This window comes from Schistocerca serialis, chromosome 9 (genome assembly GCF_023864345.2).
Source record: "Schistocerca serialis cubense isolate TAMUIC-IGC-003099 chromosome 9, iqSchSeri2.2, whole genome shotgun sequence".
In the NCBI taxonomy this organism is placed as follows: Eukaryota; Metazoa; Arthropoda; class Insecta; order Orthoptera; family Acrididae; genus Schistocerca; species Schistocerca serialis.
Window position 1 is genome coordinate 261,280,972 of NC_064646.1, and position 20,524 is coordinate 261,301,495.

Below are 20,524 nucleotides of genomic sequence, written 5' to 3' on the forward strand. Positions count from 1 at the left end.
TTTTAAGTGAAATTAAGACACTAATACAGAGTAGGATGCCTGACAATGCCATTTTTTCACTTTTTGTTTGAATTAGTAGATAACAGAGGAACATTCTCGAGTGTTATCGCAACTGCACAGACTATCTTGGTACGCCTCATGGCCGGTCCACGCTCCCACTGAGAGCCACCTATCCGCAGTCCCTGTCCATTATACCCCCATTTGCTACTTAAAGATGCCCACAGGAGGTCGTACGTCTTTTGTGCATTCACACTGGAGAAAGTGGATCCTTTGCCCAGCAAGGCTTATTAATTATATGAACACATGGTGTCTGTTCCTTCGAAAGAATGACGTCATACAGATCCCACAGATGTTAAACACTATATGTAAATGAAAGGAGGATCACTACTTTCAGCTGTAGTAGGATATTAAGCAGAATCAGTCCAATCTCCTGTGGGAATCTTTAAGTTGCGAACGGGAGTATAATGAACAGGATAGGTGGCACTCAGTGGGAATGTGGATTGGCCATGAGGCGTACTGAGATAGTCCCTGCAGTTGTGATAACACTTGTGTCCCGGATGGCACAGTGGTTACCGCACCTGCCTAGTAAGCAAGAGATGTCGGGTTTGAATCCCGGTTCGGTACACATGTTTACTCATTGCCACTGATTCCGCTTTAATGTCCTGTTGCAGCTGAAAGCAGTGATCCCCCTCCCATTTACATATAGTGTTCAACAGCTGTGGGATATGCATGGTGTCTGTTCTCTCAAAGAAACAGACACCACACATTCATATAAACACAAAGTCCTTGGATTCTTTGAAAATAATGAATTTTCTCAGCTGTGCCCAGGCAAAAATGATTACACAGCAGTAAGAGTTTATGGTCAGAAAATCCATAAGAATAAACTGTGTAACTTTACAGAAATGTTCATCTCCTATAGTAAGCAACATGGCAAAGAATGGGATCTTTCAAAATTTTGTGAATTCAGGGGAAAATGATGTATTATGGTGGTGGTGCTGGCACACCATCAGTTTGTATCTGTGCAATACATCAAAATGCCAAACTGACGTTGACTGCAATATCTATCAAGGATGATGATGACAAGGAACTTATCAAGAAAACTGTGTGCTCTTTGCAATCAAACGACTGCATGCAGCAGTGCTGTGACCAGTGTCCTGAAAAACCTGAGCTGGAAGCTTATTTGATAGATGTTTTCAAAGAATATGACCCAGAAGAAATGATAGAATACAGTGGTTTCATGCTGACAGAGATACACTAGAGATGTATCATGCCACTTCAGAAGAGTTTGCAGAGGAACTGGTTCCAAACATTCATTTTCTGACAAGCAACCATTTCAGAACACCAAAGTTCATATCTGAGACGACCAAAAGAAAATCTTGATGGTGGTTAAGTGATTATTTTGATAGGTTTTGCTGAGAACTGTTTATTTCTGTTTCAGAATGCTGTTAGGGGTTTCATTGGGAGAACAGCTAAGCCACAATAGATCCCTCTGTTGTTTATTTTGGTAGTAAATAACTACAGAATATCAGTGTCTATGAATGACTGCCTTTGTCATGATACTGCTGCAGCTCATGCCTTTAAAAATGAGGCTGATTAAAATATTAAAGATAACAATAGGAGAATTCAAGGATATTTGATACTTTAGTGATGGATGTACTGTGCAACTCAAGAATTTAAAGAATTTTATCAGTATTTGTGCATGGAAAGGATTTTGTTACCTCTGCTGAATGATTCTTTGGAACCATCCATGGAAAATCTCTTTGTGATGGAATTGGAGGAACAGTTAAAAGACTGGCAGCTCATGCTAGTTTGGAGAGGCTTTCAGACAACGAAATATTGACACTTATTGATCTGTTAAAGTTCTGATATGACAAAATTTCCAGCATCGTTACTTTTTATGTTACACAGAAATTGAATTAGTCAGTTTAATCACAAAATAAGGTTTGCCAAAGGCCACAAAATTGATAGTGCAAGAGAAAATTCACCGGTTTAAACAAGTTCAGAGCATGTAGCTTTTCCAGCAATGCTGCAGCATTCACAGTTAATGTATTTGAAGCAGATAAAGAAATTCTAATTACAATGCTACAATCCAGGTAATATGTTGGTTGTATGTATGACACTGCTTGGCGAATGGAAAATGTATATGAACCTTCATTAGAACAAAAAGATTCATTGTAGCTTTGTGCACCCTCATGGTCCTGCCCATTTCTTTCACTGGCTGTCTACTAAAGATAATGGATGGTTTCCATAGTGACACATATTTGAAACCCCCCATGAACCATGGACCTTGCCGTTGGTGGGGAGGCTTGCGTGCCTCAACAATACAGATAGCAGTACCATAGGTGCCACCACAATGGAGGGGTATCTGTTGAGAGGTCAGACAAACATGTGGTTCCTGAAGAGGGGCAGCAGCCTTGTCAATAGTAGCATGGGCAACAGTCTGGATGGTTGATTGACCTGGCCTTGTAACACTAACCAAAACGGCCTTGCTGTGCTGGTACTGCGAACGGCTGAAAGCAAGGGGAAACTACAGCCGTAATTTTTCCCGAGGGCATGCAGCTTTACTGTATGATTAAATGATGATGGCGTCCTCTCGGGTAAAATATTCTGGAGGTAAAATAGTCCCCCATTCAGATCTCCGGGTGGGGACTACTCAAGAGGACGTCGCTAACAGGAGAAAGAAAACTGGAGTTCTACGGATCGGAGCATGGAATGTCAGGTCCCTTAATCGGGCAGGTTGGTTAGAAAATTTAAAAAGGAAAATGGATAGGTTAAAGTTAGATATAGTGGGAATTAGTGAAGTTCGGTGGCAGGAGGAACAAGACTTTTGGTCAGGTGAATACAGGGTTACAAATACAAATATGGGTAATGCAGGAGTAGGTTTAATAATGAATAAAAAAATAGGAGTGCAGGTAAGCTACTACAAACAGCATAATGAATGCATTATTGTGGCCAAGATAGACACGAAGCCCACGCCTACTACAGTAGTACAAGTTTATATGCCAACTAGCTCTGGAGATGATGAAGAAATTGATGAAATGCATGATGAGATAAAAGAAATTATTCAGGTAGTGAAGGGAGACGAAAATTTAATAGTCATGGGTGACTGGAATTCGAGAGTTGGAAAAGGAAGAGAAGGAAACGTAGTAGGTGAATATGGATTGGGGCTAAGAAATGAAAGAGGAAGCCGCCTGGTAGAATTTTGCACAGAGCATAACTTAATCCTAGCTAACACTTGGTTCAAGAATCATGAAAGAAGGTTGTATACAAGGAAGAACCCTGGAGGTACGAGAAGGTTTCATATAGATTATATAATGGTAAGACAGAGATTTAGGAACCAGATTTTAATTTGTAAGACAATTACAAGGGCAGATGTGGACTCTGACCACAATCTATTGGTTATGAACTGTAGATTAAAACTGAAGAAACTGCAAAAAGGTGGGAATTTAAAGAGATGGGACCTGGATAAACTGAAAGAACCAGAGGTTGTACAGAGTTTCAGGGAGAGCATAAGGGAACAATTGACAGGAACGGGGGAAAGAAATACAGTAGAAGAAAAATGGGTAGCTTTGAGGAATGAAATAGTGCAGGCAGCAGAGGATCAAGTAGGTAAAAAGACGAGGGCTAGTAGAAATCCTTGGATAACAGAAGAGATACTGAATTTAATTGCTGAAAGGAGAAAATACAAAAATGCAGTAAGTGAAGCAGGCAAAAAGGAATACAAACGTTTCAAAAATAAGATCGACAGGAAGTGCAAAATGGCTAAGCAGGGATGGCTAGAGGACAAATGTAAGGATGTAGAGGCTTATCTCACGAGGGGTAAGATAGATACGGCCTACAGGAAAATTAGAGACCTTTGGAGAAAAGAGAACCACTTACATGAATATCAAGAGCTCAGATGGAAACCCAGCTCTAAGCAAAGTAGGGAAAGCAGAATTGTGGAAAGAGTTTACAGAGGGTCTATACAGGGGCGATGTTCATGAGGACAATATTATGGAAAAGGAAGAGGATGTAGATGAAGATGAAATGGGAGATATGACACTGCGTGAAGAGTTTGACAGAGCACTGGAAGACCTAAGTCGAAACAAGGCCCCGGAGTAGACAACATTCCATTAGAACTACTGACAGCCTTGGGAGAGCCAGTCCTGACAAAACTCTACCATCTGGTGTGCAAGATGTATGAGACAGGCGAAATTCCCTCAGACTTCAAGAAGAATATAATAATTCCAATCCTAAAGAAAGCAGGTGTTGACAGATGTGAAAATTACCGAACGATCAGTTTAATAAGTCACAGCTGCAAAATACTAACGCGAATCCTTTACAGACGAATGGAAAAACTGGTAGAAGCCGACCTCGGGGATGATCTGTTTGGATTACGTAGAAATGTTGGAACACGTGGGGCAATACTGGCCCTACGACTTATCTTAGAAGAAAGCATTTGTAGACTCAGAGAAAGCTTTTGACAATGTTGATTGGAATACTCTCTTTCAAATTCTGAAGGTGGCAGGGGTAAAATACAGGGAGCAAAAGGCTATTTACAATTTGTACAGAAACCAGATGGCAGTTATAAGAGTCAAGGGACATGAAAGGGAAGCAGTGGTTGGGAAGGGAGTGAGACAGGGTTGTAGCCTCCCCCGATGCTATTCAATCTGTATATTGAGCAAGCAGTAAAGGAAACAAAAGAAAAGTTCAGAGTAGGTATTAAAATCCACTGAGAAGAAATAAAAACTTTGAGGTTCGCCAATGACATTGTAATTCTGTCAGGGACAGCAAAGGACTTGGAAGAGCAGTTGAGTGGAATGGACAGTGTCTTGAAAGGATGGTATAAGATGAACATCATCAAAAACAAACGAGGATAATGGAATGTAGTCAAATTAAGTGGGGTGATGGTGAGGGAATTAGATTAGGAAAGAGACACTTAAAGTAGTAAAGGAGTTTTGCTATATGGGGAGCAAAATAACTGATTATGGGGAGCAAAATAACTGATGATAGTCGAAGTAGAGGGGATATAAAATATAGACTGGCAATGGCAAGGAAAGCATTTCTGAAGAAGAGAAATTTGTTAACATCGAGTATAGCTTTAAGTGTCAGGAAGTCGTTTCTGAAAGTATTTGTATGGAGTGTAGCCATGTATGGAAGTGAAACATGGACGATAAATAGTTTAGGCAAGAAGAGAATAGAAGCTTTCGAAATGTGGTGCTACAGAAGAATGCTGAAGATTAGATGGGTGGATCACATAACTAATGAGGAGGTATTGAATAGAATTGGGGAGAAGAGGAGTTTGTGGCACAACTTGACCAGAAGAAGGGATCGGTTGGTAGGACACGTTCTGATTCATCAAGGGATCACCAATTTAGTACTGGAGGGCAGCGTGGAGGGTAAAAATCATAGAGGGAGACCAAGAGATAAATACACTAAGCGGATTCAGAAGGATGTAGGCTGCAGTAGGTACTGGGAGATCAAGAAGCTTGCACAGGATAGAGTAGCATGGAGAGCTGCATCAAACCAGTCTCAGGACTGAAGACCACAACAACAACAACAACAACAAATGTGCCATCAACATAAGTTGGAAGACAGTGGAATTACTCACAATCTGAACAAGACAGTACTGGCAATTTACTCACTCTGAAGTGGAAAAGTATTATTTCATTTGTGTAGTGCATTTGAAGTTCAAAATTTTTTTTGTTTTATTGCTGCTTATTGCTTGAAGTTGACATATATACAACTACACTTGTAGAGAGAGAGAGAAAAGAAAACACACACAAGAAGACATTTCTGAGTGTCATATTAAAAATTCTTCACTGAATTTATCCATAAAATTATGATTTATGACTGGTTAAAAATAGGCTCTCCAAGTAAACTACTGAATTTTTTGCCATTTTTAAAGAAACACAGCTGTCATTAGATGTATTTAAAAAGCTGATCAGTACCATATTCTTATTCAGTATAAAAAGCTGTTGAAATATACAAAAGCAGGGGTACCTAAGTTGAGAGAACCTTTCATAAAAGTTACCGAAAGTTGTCACTTAAGCATTCTTGTAGGTGGTGCAAACTTGGAACCCCTATCTATGAGAGGCTGTAGATGTGAAACCAAAGGAAATGTGTAGCTGAGACTTTGGGCATATCCATCCAATACATCGTGGAACTTCCTGCAAAATTTCATTAGACTCTGAAGTGGTCGAGTGCGGGACCCTGGTCCACTTGTCATGGAATGACCCTATAGTGAAATTACAGATTACGTAATTTATAAATAAGATCTGGCAGTGGGTTGTGTGGAAGTTAAAAAGACAACGGAAACAAGTATGTCTATTGGGAGAAGTTGAGATCCTGACTGACAGTTGGATTTGGCACTGTCAGCAAGCACAGAGATGATAATTATCTGGACAATAGATGGCAACTTGGAGTGAACTGTCTGTGAGGGTGTATGTGGCGGCTTGTGTTCTCAATGTGAAGAAAATTACTGCTGGAAATATGGAAGATGATATGATCAAGTTCCTTCACTTGTAATTGCTCACTTTTGTGTTGGGGCAGTGGCGCTTCAGGTTGAGAACATGTACTGTCTGCTGACTTACTTTTCTGTAGACAGATCTTCTGGTTTCCCATCATGGCTCTAGCTTATAGACTAATCATTCTTCACCATTGTCAAATGTCCCTTTACATAGGAAAACCCAGGGATATTGCCCAGTTTAATTATAGTTTCACAGAAAAGTTGAGTGAAACAGATATTAGTGTCAGTAGTATGAGAAACAACTGAAGTCACAAAAATTGAACAAAGCTCCAGAATTTGATGGAACCTCTATCAGATTCTATACCGAATTTGTGGCTGAGTCAAACAAGGGAAACTCTAGGTGGGAATATCAACAATATAAGGAAAAGAGATAGATTGCTACTCACTGTAAAGATGACACATTGAATTGCAGATGGGCACAACAAAAGACTATTACACATTTAGCTTTTGGCCAGAGCCTTCCTCAGAAAACACTTGACTTCCATCTCCGGAAACTTGGGCCAGAATGCAGCTGTCATGTTTAACAAAAGAAGCAGTCTGGAGGGGATGAGGAAGGGAAAGGGATAGCGGTGTGTGAGTGAGGGAAGAGTAGAACACTGTCTGGCATAGCATGCAGGGCATGGAAGGTGGCATGATAAGGACAAGACTGTCAGCAGGCACAGTGTCAAAAGGCAGGGGGCGGAGGGGGGAATGGATAAAGAGAGGAGAGGGAAGGGGAAAGATGGGCAAGTGCATGGGCAGAGGACAGCACACAAAGAGGGTGAGGGGATGTGAACACGGAAGACACGATAAGATAGAAGTGGCGGAAACTCTTGGGTGGAGTGTGTGTGGCCAGTATAATTTCAGGAGTGGAGAATGTGTTGTAAGAAGGCTAACTCCCATCTGTGCAGTTCAGAAAAGCTGATGGTGGACAGGAGGATCCAGATTGCCCAGGTTTTGAAACAGTCATTGAAAGCAGGTGTGTTATGTTCAGCTGCATGTCATGCCACAGGGTGAGCTAATTTGCTCTTGGCCACAGTTTGGTGGTGGCCATTCATCCTAGTGGACAGCTGTGCAATGATTGCAGCAGAGCTTGTATATGACATGATTGCTTTCACAGGTTGCCCAGCCTCTGATGGTGTAGGATAAGCCTGTGACAGGACTGGACTAGGAAATGGTGGGTGGGTGAATTGGGCAGGTCTTGCACCTGAGTCTTCCACAGGGATAAAATCCCTGTGACAAGGGGTTGGGATTGAGAGTGACATAGGAATGTAGTATTATTAGTAACTTTATTCATCTGTAGATCTCTTTCTACGAGGATATAGGACATGTCAAAGTATTTACAAGTTTAGACCATTTTAAAATAAGCTAATTTGTACACTTATACTTCTAGTTAGAGACAATCATTACATTTACTCCTGGTATACAATACTTTCTTTTTTCTTTTTTTTTCTTTTTTTTACAAATTACTTATTAAATAATGTAATGCCACACTGTTCACTCATATCTCACTATCAGTCACTGCACACACTATACAGACATTGTTTCATAACACTTCACTTACAAAACACACACACACACACACACACCGGTGATGTCTGGGCCATTTTCTGTACCACAGCTTCCCATTTGCTATCCTGAAAAACTGAGTTAGCATCTCTCTATAATGAGTGAGATGTTGAGCTCAGAAGGAGGAAGATGTGTTAGTACTGTGCTATGCGTAGCATGGGGTTAAGTTTTCTAGAAAAGGAAAAAAAATAGTGTGAAGGTGTTATGTGGAATGTTGGATGTTTTATAATCATGATTATTATTTATTTGTATAACATTTTTTTACCACACCCCTGCTCTGTTTTATCTAAGTAATCCTTCAATGTATAAATTGTATTGCATAACAGTAATTTTTAGCTGCCTTTTTAAATAAGTGTATTTTTGCAATTCCTTTAATCTCTTTTGGTAATTTATTCTGCAGTTTTATTCCTTAGTAGAAAATACTGTTTTGAATTTTATGTTTATTTTTTCTTGGTAAATGTAAGTTGAGTCTAGCTTTTGTTCCATGGTCATTGGCAGAGCTGTTTGTGCAGTAGTTATCAATGCTATTTTTGATGTGTGCAACTGACTGGTAAATGTATTCACACAGAACAGTTAAAATCCCAGTGTTTTGAACAGATATTTACAATGAGCTCTACTACTGTTTTTGGTTTGGCTCTTTTCTGGAGTTTGAAAATTGTGTTCATATTTTGTGCATTTGTTCCCCAAAATTGGCCAATCTTAGGTCCGCCATATTTAACACTGCTATGTCTCCTTGGCCACAAATGGCTTCTATGGGGTTTCCCTATGATGTAGGTTCTTGTCTGTCTTACTCGCACACTACAGCACTTAGTCCTTAATAGACAATAGTGAGTTTCCCAATCTCGTGGTGTATCTGCGCCCTTTGTGGCATGCGGTCCTAGATGACAGAGTTCGTTTCACAATTCCTGTAGGCTGACTCTTTCGGCCACGTATTTAAATGAGAGTGCAATGCTTGTTAACTCACATTCTGCATTACCTTTCTTAAGCAAAGGTGCAGCTCTTGCCTGTTCTAACTGCCCTGGAAATGTCCCTGATGTGAAGGATTCATTTATTATATTTGTTAAGGGGCCTTGTATAATCTCTATGCATTGTTTCAGTACACACATTGGTACTTCATCTAAGCCTACTGGCTTTTGGTTTTTGAACAGTTTTACTGACTTCATTCTCTGTGGTTGGAAGTAAGATCATTGTATTTAGCACAACATTACTTACAGCAGGTGTTATATTTGTTTTGGACTAAGATGTTGTGGAGATTGGGTTGGCAATGGAACACCACTTCCGGAGGAGTGTCAAATCAAATAAGAGAGAAATCCTACCCAACATCCTTTCCACTCTTCTCAGGTTCCTTCAATCCAAATACTTTTCTGCAAAAAAAAAAAAAAAAAAAAAATAAATTCTGAAATATTAACTCTTTAACTGCTCTGGTCGTGTTAACACACGCGCCTTTGTACCAGTCCCTGTGTGTTCTGAATGTGTTTATGCGTGCCACCAGTCCTTCTACCTGGTACCCTGAATGTGTCTACGCATTTTCTGCAGTGATATATTCCATAACTCTTCAGTTTATTTATCTCAGCATCATGGTGTATCTAAATATTTTGAAAAGGTAACAAAAAGTGAAAAGAATAATATGATGCTTCATTCGGTGTGGTGTGTTTCCATTGCCATTTGTTCACAGAATTTGTTATTGCATAATAATTAATATCTTAAGGGCTGTTGAGGGATGTGACACTCAGCAACAAAAACTTGTTCAAAACTTTATTTTGCTGCTTTGACAGATTTTTGGCAATTATTTCTTAGATGGGTCAGCACTGTAGTAAAGCAAGTGTGGCCATCTGTAGATATGTATTGGATAGAAACTGGCCATCTTTTCAAAGTATTTGGATACATTATGATGCTGAGAAGGATATGTTTATACCACTGCAGAAAATACCTTGTTTACTTAATATTTCACAAAATATTTGCAGAAGACTGTGATCAGTAACTAAACTAACAGAAACAGGAGTAAGTATTTGGAGTAACAGTTTTAGAACTGAGGTGACTCTGTCTCTCTTTAAAATGATGATTTGAATTCAGTTAAATGTTATTCCAGGTGCCTCCAGTCTTGAGCAATAAAGTTCAATAATAATATTTCTCAAGTGAACTACTAGAATATTAGGCTTCAAATAAAAATCCCCTGAAAAATTTAAATTATCAGTATAACAATTGTAACTGGGCCATAGATTTAGTATCTGACTGCATTCAATAACTTTCTGGCCCTACAGATGCTGCTAACAAAACCAGAGAGTACCAAATGTTAAAACAAAGAGAAAGTATTTCTCTCTTCCAGGCAAATTAAAACTGTGTGCTGAACTGGAACTTAAACTTGGAGCTTTTGCTTTTCATAGGCAAGTGGTTTAACAACTGAGCTATCCAAACATGATTAACAACCCACCCTCACAGTTTTTCTTCTGCCAGTACCTCATCTCCAACCTTCCAAAATCGCAGAAGTTTTTTTCTGCTTGCCTTGCAAGACTAGCATATTACTAGGATATTGTGAAGACATGACTTAGCCACACCGTGGGGCATTGTTTCCAGAATGAATTTTTACATTGCAGCAGAGTGTGTGCTGATTTGAAACTTCCAGGCACATTAAAACTGTGTGCCAAAGAAGGACTCGAACCTGGAACCTTTGGCTTTTGTGGGCAAATGATCTATCAAGTGAGCTATCTGAACACAACTCACAATTTTTTCCCACGGTTTTTTTTAAAAAAAAAAAAAAAAGGGGGGGGGGGGGGTGGGGGGGGGGCTGCAACTTGACCATTACATCCGTCTCCACTGAGACAGAAGCTGATTGAGCTGAATTTTCTGAGTTGACAGAAAGGTTAGATGATTGTGAATCATAGTATAAAAAAAAGGGGGTGGGGGTGGTGTGCATAGATGGAACGTATGGCAAGACTGCTGTAGAACAGTCAGGATAGCCTCATGTGTCTACAAATGCAAGTTCCACCTCTTTTTCAGAACCATCACTCTCTGATAATAAAAATCTTACACACTGAATTAATTCACATGAGAAACATTAATTACCTGATCTCGTCTTGTTCTTACATTTTTTACAAAATGAAAGCCTTCTTTGGGTAGGAATTATCCTTTGCTGAGCAATGTGATGGTAGAGATTGAATTCACACATTGCAGTAACATCTCTCTTTTTTTTTAACCTTGAACTAAACTCGGTACAGCTTCTGAGGATGACAGTCCACACTTCAGTACAACTGAAATGCCCATCTTGATGACGTCTAGTGGATGGTCAGTAGTGCTGTACCACTATGCTATGAGCTTCTTGGGCCATCAAGCAGAAGGTCCAACTGTGGGAGAGGAGGACAGACGTCCAGCATTTGATGGTCTCAGCAAAGGCAGGAGATGGCACTGTCTGATGGGTAATGGCAGCAACAGGCATTGTTGTCTGAAGCATAGGCTTGAGGCGGCTGACTGTCAATCTGGAGCCCAGAGCAGAACTGGCTGTCAATGAGCTGAGTGGCAACAGAGGAATACAGGCATGTGGACACAAACCGTGCAAGTGAAAGTAGATATCTGTGACTGCAGTGCTAATTGCTGTGACCTACTCACCATGTGTCAGCATGGCTTGTGCCTCCAGACCAGCAGCTGCAGAAGGTCTGGCAGCAAACAGCCTAGCGAATCTTCTAATGACAGACTACCTCCTGAGGAGGCAAAACAGGTGCCATATGTGGCCTGCGAAGCACATCCATAAGTGTGGTCCCAGCCCTGCATATACCACACTCCTCCCCCCTTACAAGAGATGGTGCAGCAATCTCAGAGAAGTGCAGCACCTAAGGGAGGAGGCACCAAAAAGCCACCAGAACAGACTGAAATGAAACAACAGGACAAAACAATGAAGGAGAACATAAAATGATCCTGGCAAAAGAAGCATCTGTGCAGTGGAACAGGGGGCAGGGCTGGTGGCAATGGAGTGTCCAAGAAGTCACAGCCAAAAACCCAGAAGAACACGTGACAAGATTGGGGGTTTGGAGACAGCCAGGAAAGTCACTGAGGAGTTGGTGTGGTGGCAGCAACGACCATGAATGGCGTCGCAAGGTCCAATTACAGCTGTGCAAATGTCCATGGTGATAACCGTGGAGATGATGGGGCGAGCTGTCACAATGGCTGTGGTGGCCAGGAACGGTGCCACGAGGACTGGCTGCAATAGGCTGATGATGATTGGAGGGCCAGGAGTGACAGAACCAGTGTTACAACAGGCATCAGCGCGATGGGATTGCCAAGAACAGGTCTGATGAGGGGATCAGCATCTGGAGAAGTCATGAGCAAGGGGTGTGCACATCAGAGGGACTTTCATCAGAGAACAAGCGTAAATGCATTTGTGTAAAAAATGCACAGTCAGTTTGGGGGGGGGGAATGAAACTGTGCTCCAGCAAAACTATACAAACACATAACAGGAAACACTGAATTGCACATGAATAGGTGGAGTGATAGACAAGACCAGGAGCTGACACTGCAGTCAGCAAACCTAGGCCAGGTTCTAGAGAGGATGACTCTTGATGAGGTACTGTACTGAGAATCCACATGAACTCTGAGTATCACGCCTGGGAGTCAGCCTCATCACCGCTGATGATTCCAGCAGAGGTGTGAGACGGCACTGCCTAGGTAATGGCAGTGGCAATCATTGTGGTCTGAAGCAAGACTTGAGGCAGCTGTCAGTCAGTTTGAAGTCCTGAACAGAACTGGCAGTCGAGGGGCTGAATGGCAACTCAAGTACCCGTCAGGGAGGAATATGGGTGTGTGGGCTTGTGACCACACAGGTGCAAATAGGTTCCTGGGACTGCAGTGCTGATTATCATAACGTATGAACCATTTACCTTACTTCATATATTATAAATATATGTAATAAACACCCATCCTCTCCATGTCGCTTCATCCACAGCACATCAGTATCTCTCAGCTGCTAAAAGTGACCAGTTTTATGAAGATGATTTAAAAAATTTATGCTCATTTTCATTTACTCTTTAGGAACTACTGGAATACTTCTTCCCTCACTACAGCTTCTGCCTCACTGGAGATTAATGTAAATATATTGCTCTCTTTGCAGTATAGAAATGAATCATTATTTAGGTGCTACTTTTGAGATTACTTAAAGATCAGGATTGGTGGTGTACCCAGTTCTTACTAGCCTACTACTTAAAAAATGATTCTTAATACATCAGTGATAACCCCAGTAGCTGCAATAAACACCATCTGCTCCATTCATTATCAGTTAAGCACCATGGCTAAAATCTCTCTTTAAATATATTTTACTCTTCTACCTCCTTGTACTTTGTCATTTCATAGCTAAAAAAGGCTCCAAGAAACTCACTTAATTTTAAGGCTATGCTCAGAAAATGCCATGAATCTTGAGTATTTTCTCTTTTGTGCTCAGCCAGCAATAATGCTGGAGAAAGCTCAAGCTGCTAATGCATTTAGAATAATTGAGCTCTACTGAGATTAATTAAAATACAGTAAATTGTGTAACATTTTTCTCTTTTTTAAAGTAAATAAAAATAGCGAGGGCCAGTTCACCTTATTAAATGAAGAAGTGTATAAAAATATTAACAAATAGCTTTTAAATGAATAAAAAAAAGGTCTTTCCAATACCATCATTGGTTACTTTGAGAAGGGCCACATATGTAATATTTCTTGATGTGCTTCATATAGAAATTACTACCTCTGCACCGGTCTGTGCAGTGGACGCACTTTGAGCCTTTCCCTACAAAATTATCTCTGTTTAATTTGCTGTTTTCTAATACATCTGGTATGTCTAGTCCAAGAAGCTTAGCAAAGCTTGCACATCACTCTGGTCTCTGCCAATTACATTCTAACTCATTGAGAATAGCAATCAACTTTTTAAACTACTTATGAGGTGTTCATATCTCAATGGATCATCCAAGTACTCATTCAGATTCATATATGTTTGAAAATAGGCTCTGCAGCCCCACACATCTAAGCATACTTATATTGATCCAGGCTTTTTAGAGTTAATCAGCTCTGAACTCCTTCTGACCATAATCTGTTTTTAAAGGCCAACTGAAATTCATCAAACGTCAGTATTATCTTGCGTCATGGGTCCCCGTTATGTGGCATCACCTCTTGATAGTCCACAACAAACTTACTTTTTTATTAGTCTGACTATCCTTTAGGAAGTACGCACTGAAATGATTTAAAAAATGTAACTGTATATAAATCACCACCCAGATCATGTGAAGCAAAATTATGTAATTTTAATTCATCTGCTTGTGTCAATGATTCATTTAACCATATCAGTTCCATTCAACACTTGTTCATTAACTTCACTTAACTATTAAATGATAATATTACATTGAGAGGCTTGTAGATGGGAGATGATAAGGTTGTAAACTTCAGCAATAATTATTCTGTTCTGTAATGGAAGTCATAATGATTTGGAGTTCTAGTCTGGCAAAGAGTGTACCTGTCCATGAGGTCTTTCGACCACTAGCTACATTCATGGAACAATAGGGCAAGATTACTGAATGTCCTATGTGTTTCTCAGACACACAATAATCTCATTTGTGTATACAACAAAGCTTGTGTAAAAGCTGTTCTTTACATGTTGATAAGCCTTTGGTGTTTGCAGAAATGATTGTAATGCTTAGCTGTGATATGAGCCTTTCCCGATAGTTCAGTAGTATCTCTCTCAGCTTATGTGAGATGTATATTTCCTCTCGATAATTTCAACAAACAGAAAGCATCTGTTGTTGTGGGTGATTTCAATAGTCGCTGCATTGTATACAGTTTTAATGGAGATGTCATACTGGAGTGGGCAGACCTACATCAACCATCTTTGGACCATGACAATTAACTCCCTCTACCTTTTAATAGTGACAGATTGCAGTGCAGATCTAATTTTTGAAAATGAAAAAATAGCCAAACACTGTACAAAATCAGTTCGCACACCAGTCCCTTACACACATCACCATCCAATTGTATGTCAGATAGTACTAGCAGTCAGCTCACACAAGTGAATGTCAAGCAAAGCTACAATTTCAAGGAAGCAAAGTGACAGAATTCCACCGCAGTGCCTGATGAGAGGATTACATCAATTGAATCCTCTCCAGAGGCATACATTAAGCTTCTGGAAGCCATCCAATACTGCTCCAGAAAAATATTTCTGGAGCCTGTAGAACACATTACAAGCAGGATCATGGAATTGCACCCAACAGCCTAACAGTAAAACTTCCTTTCTCTGTCTCCCACTCCTCCTTTTACAATGACCTTCACCTTTTCATATTCTACCTGTCCCTGTCTCTCACAAACCTGATATTGGAAAAACATCTTTCCATGGCACAGGCACCCCAGGACTGCCCCTGCTCCCTCCGCAAGATACTGCTGCTGTGCAATCCTCGCTACATACATCACATCTCTGAAGCTGAATTCCTTGCTTTCTAGAACCTGGAAGAGCATTGTAGACACCACCTTCATAAGTTATCCAACCTGATGACATCCTACTGCCACCTTGGGACACCACTACCCAACTCATGTGCTACTCACAGTGTTCCTCCTCATCAACCCATCATAGTACCCAGACCATGCCCAGGGGACCTTTTAAACTTGCCACATACCAAAATGCCAGATCAAGAGCCTAAACAATCCCAGAACACTGTTGTTAACCTTTACACCAAAATCCATAGCCCCACAGAAGTTTCAGTACTATCCAAAGACCTCACCTTTACCTCTACACCCAAATTTAATCATGTTGGATTTGTCAAAGACCTATTCTCCTTCCCCTGATCTTCTCTGCCACCAATACCTCCAACCAAAGCCAACCTAATTCTAACATTGAACCATGTCTCTTCCAGTTCATACCACTATCTAACTATGATCCTCCCCCTGCACCCTCTAACCGAACCATGCCTTGGTCAACTTTACTCTCAACTTGGCCTCACCATCCTTCCCCAAGTCCTGTCTGAAGAACACCAACCTTACAGAGGGGAAATGACAGCTTTAGACAGTCTCAAAACAGATTCTGACCTAATGATCCTCCCTGCAGACAAAGGCTCCACCACTGTCATGATGAGTCACAGTGACTACTTGGTGAAAGTCCTCTGCTGATTGACTGTCTCGTACATCTATAAACTCTGCCAGAGTGACCCCATCCCAGAAGTCCAACATAATCCGCTCCTTTCTTAAAGCCTTAGGCCGTTCCCAGGACGTCTCCCTAGAATCCATTTTCCCTCATCACCCGATCTACATGCCTCCCAAAACCCACAAACCCAACAATCCTGGACGCCCCATTGTAGCTGGTCATTATGCTGCCACTGAAAGGGTTTTGGCTCTCAGTTACCCGTAATCTAGCCTCCCTTGTCAAAGATACCAATCACCTCTTTCACTGACTCTCTACCATCCTCACCCACTTACCTCCTGGTTTCCTACTGGTCACTATTGACACCACTTCCCAAAATACCAACATCAGTCATGTCCGTGGTCTTGCCGCAGTTGAACACTAACTTTCTCAGTGTTCTACAGACTTCAAAGCCACTACCTTATTCTCCTAACTAACTTTATCCTAATACATAACTATTTCTCCTTTGGAGGGAAGGTTACAAACAAATATGGAGCACAGCCATGGGCACCTGCATGGCACCCTCCTATGTCAACCTGTTTATAGGCCCTCTATAGGAAATCTTCTCAGCCTTTCAGGACCCCAAACCCCTGGTCTGATTCAGGTTCATTGATGATATCTTCAGGTGATGCTGAGGGAATTAGATTAGGAAATGAGACACTTAAAGTAGTAAAGGAGTTTTGGTATTTAGGGAGTAAAATAACCGATGATGGTCGAAGTAGAGAGGATATAAAATGTAGACTGGCAATGGCAAGGAAAGCGTTTCTGAAGAAGAGAAATTTGTTAACATCGAGTATAGATTTAAGTGTCAGGAAGCCGTTTATGAAAGTATTTGTATGGAGTGTAGCCATGTATGGAAGTGAAACATGGACGATAACTAGTTTGGACAAGAAGAGAATAGAAGCTTTCGAAATGTGATGCTACAGAAGAATGCTGAAGATAAGGTGGGTAGATCACGTAACTAATGAGGAGGTATTGAATAGGATTGGGGAGAAGAGAAGTTTGTGGCACAACTTGACTAGAAGAAGGGATCAGTTGGTAGGACATGTTTTGAGGCATCGAGGGATCACAAATTTAGCATTGGAGGGCAGCGTGGAGGGTAAAAATCGTAGAGGGAGACCAAGAGATGAATACACTAAGCAGATTCAGAAGGATGTAGGTTGCAGTAGGTACTGGGAGATGAAGAAGCTTGCACAGGATAGAGTAACATGGAGAGCTGCATCAAACCAGTCTCAGGACTGAAGACCACAACAACAACAACGATGATATCTTCATGATCTGGACTCAGGACCTAGAGACACTTTCCTCATTACTTCACAACCTCAACACCTTCTACTACATTTCCTCGTTTCGAGAAAACCGAAGGAGTGATCTGTTTTGCTTGCTAAAAGCATTCAACAGTCATGACCACAAAAAAATTTTTAAAACAACCGATGTCGACAAACTTTGCTATCATCTTCATGTCGTAAAAAAATATTTTCATTATGAAACATGTTTATTGTGTTTGGACCTCATGCCAAGTTGTCATGTGGCTAAAAATGAGCATATTATGAAAGCTTTGTCATAACTAAAATATTTAAAAATCATGAAGAACCATGTGCAAATGGCCATGTCCATGTATATATTGCTCACAGATTGTTACGTCACAAAAACACAGTACATAGTAGCACATCTGTTTACATAAGCTAGGCATATTTTAAACACTGAAAATCCATTTCATTTGGTCCACTTCAGCCCAGTGTGCCATCTCCCTGGGAGTTGATCTACTCCTCTCTGATGGCCCCGTTCATATCTCTGTCCACATTAAACCCACCAACCACACCTGCATTTTGACAGCTGCCATCCTCACACACTAAAAATTCCCTCCCACACAGCTTTGCCACCACAGACAACATATCTGTAATGACAACTATTTTTCTAAGTATGCAGAAGGCCTCACCAAGGCCTTCACAGACAGGCATTACTGCCCAGACCTATTCCCCAACCAGATTTCCCATGGCATTTCCCCACACACCACCAGTCCTGTCACCACCTCCAAGAGCCAGCTACAAAAGAGTGCCACCCTCATCACAGTACCACCCTGGACTGGAACAGCTGAACCACATCCATCGTCAGTGCTTTGATTGTCTATCATCGTACTATGGAATAACAGACATCCTACCCAAGATCCTTACCACCCCTCCTAAAGTCGTGTTCCATCACACATTCAACCTCCACAGCATCATAGTCCATCCCTGCAGCATTCCCAATCCCAACAACTTGCCACAGTGATCATATCCCTGTGAAAGACCCAGGTGCAAGACCTGCTCAATCCACCCACCCAGTACTTACTATTCCAGTCCTGTCACAAGCTTATCTTATCCACATCAAAGGCTGGGCCACTTGTGAAACAGACTATGTTATATATCAGCTCTGCTGCAACCAGTGTGCAGCTTTTTATATTGCTATGACTACCAAGTTGCTGCCCAGTAGGATGAATGGCCACCAGCAAACTGTGGCCAAAAGCAAAGTAGACTACCCTGTGACACAATATGCAACTAAACATAACATACTTAATTTCAGTGTCTGCTTCACAGCCTGGGGCTATCTGGAACCTCCTGTCCACCATCAGCTTTTTTGAACTGTGCAGGTTGGAGCTATCCTTGCAATGCATTCTCTGCTCCCGAAATTACCCTGGCCTTCACCTACAGTAACCTACTGTACTCACACCCTCCAACCAACAGATTGCACCCCCTCATCCTATCATATCCTTCTTTTCACAGTCCCTTACCCTCTTTGTCTGCAACCCTCTGCCAGTGTACCTGCCCATCCTTTCTCCTTCTCTCCTCCTCTCCTTTTCCACTCCTCATTTTTTTTCTCCCCACACTTCACCTCGCAGTGCTGTGTCCCTGCACACCCTGCCAGACAGTGCTCTTCTCTCCTCCCACCCATACCATGCTATCCCTCCCCCTTTTCTACCCTACTCCAGATTTGCTATTTATGTGACATTCGGGATCAGAGCTACTGATGGTAGCAGTTATGTGGGCATGAGGTGTGCTTCCTTGTGTGAATGTGTGAGTCAGTACTTTTTCTTTTTTATAAGAAAACTTTGGTCGAAAGCTATAATGTGCAACAGTCTTTTTGTTGTACCTCTCTGCAACTCACCAGTTCATCCTTGTGGTGAGTAGCAATCTATCCTTTTCCTAATATTGTTTGCTAATATTTGTGATATTCCGTAAGCTACATTGTGTGTTTCTGACATGATTAAATAAAAAAAAATGTGTGTTTGGGTACCAACTGCTTGACTTGGAACATAAAATTGTCTCTATTACACTTGCTGCCTCACTCAGTACAGATTGCACATCTTTGGTCTTACAAATGTAAGCTTCATCTTGTTAGCTCATATCCCACAGTATTCTTCTGCTGGTTCATCTTGTTCAGTCACCTGTGGTTTTAGCTGACTTAAACTACTAGATATGTTCTCAATGATTGTACATTTCTTGTGGCATGCAGTCTCACAAGCACCATTTAACCCAGAGATTTGTTCAGCCAGGATGATTTTAGTCTTAATACTTAAACTATTGATTTGCTGTAAATCTGCAGATACTTCCTCCATAAACTTAAACACAACAAGTATTTATTATTTATTTATTATTATTATTTTTTTTCGTCTTCTCCAAGACTGTTTCTTAAATGACTAGTCTCAGTGACAGTGCCAGACTTTAGTTCTCTAAGGTTAGACCTAACTTGTTGAACATTTATGGGAACCAACATGAAGCTTTCTCATCTCCCCATTCACTACAGTCACATTTACTAGATTGATTCTTTTTTTTCTACTGATGTTTTTCCAACTTGAAATTAATTACCGTCACCTTCCCTTCACTCTGGTAACAATACAAGATAACCTGATGTAATTGAGAGCATAGGCCATTGGCTGCACCACCACTGTCTACCATGAGTTATCAGTAGTTCATTCCAATAAGTAGTAGAGGTAATATAATACATCTTCTTGGTTAGTTATAGGCCCACCAACCTATAGTAAGCCCTAATTACAATATGAAAACACTTGTGTTAACTTGTTGATGTGAGAAAGCCAATAAGCTCACTGCCAGGTATCTGCACCTGCTACAGAGTATGAGTAGATGATCACCTGACCTCCATTTGAACAGCTAGTGTCACGTAGTTCTCCAAAATTGCCAAGTGCTGCAGCAGATACAGTGAGGGCTGAACGGCAGTACCATATCTCTCATGTAGCTTGTACTTGCAGTGCTAACGCCGAGTCCTGAACTTTCTCTAACTAAAAATCACTTTTGGTAGATCAGTTGATTCCATTTTAATTCCAATCCTGTCCTGGCAAGGTTTCCAGT

General features: G+C 41.0%; 1 protein-coding gene across 1 annotated transcript in view; it reads left to right on the forward strand.

Moving 5' to 3' along the window:
- The window catches only part of LOC126418449 (general transcription factor IIE subunit 1), a 71,769-nt gene that overhangs the window by 1,509 nt on the left and 49,736 nt on the right, over positions 1-20,524 (forward strand). The window lies entirely within an intron of this gene.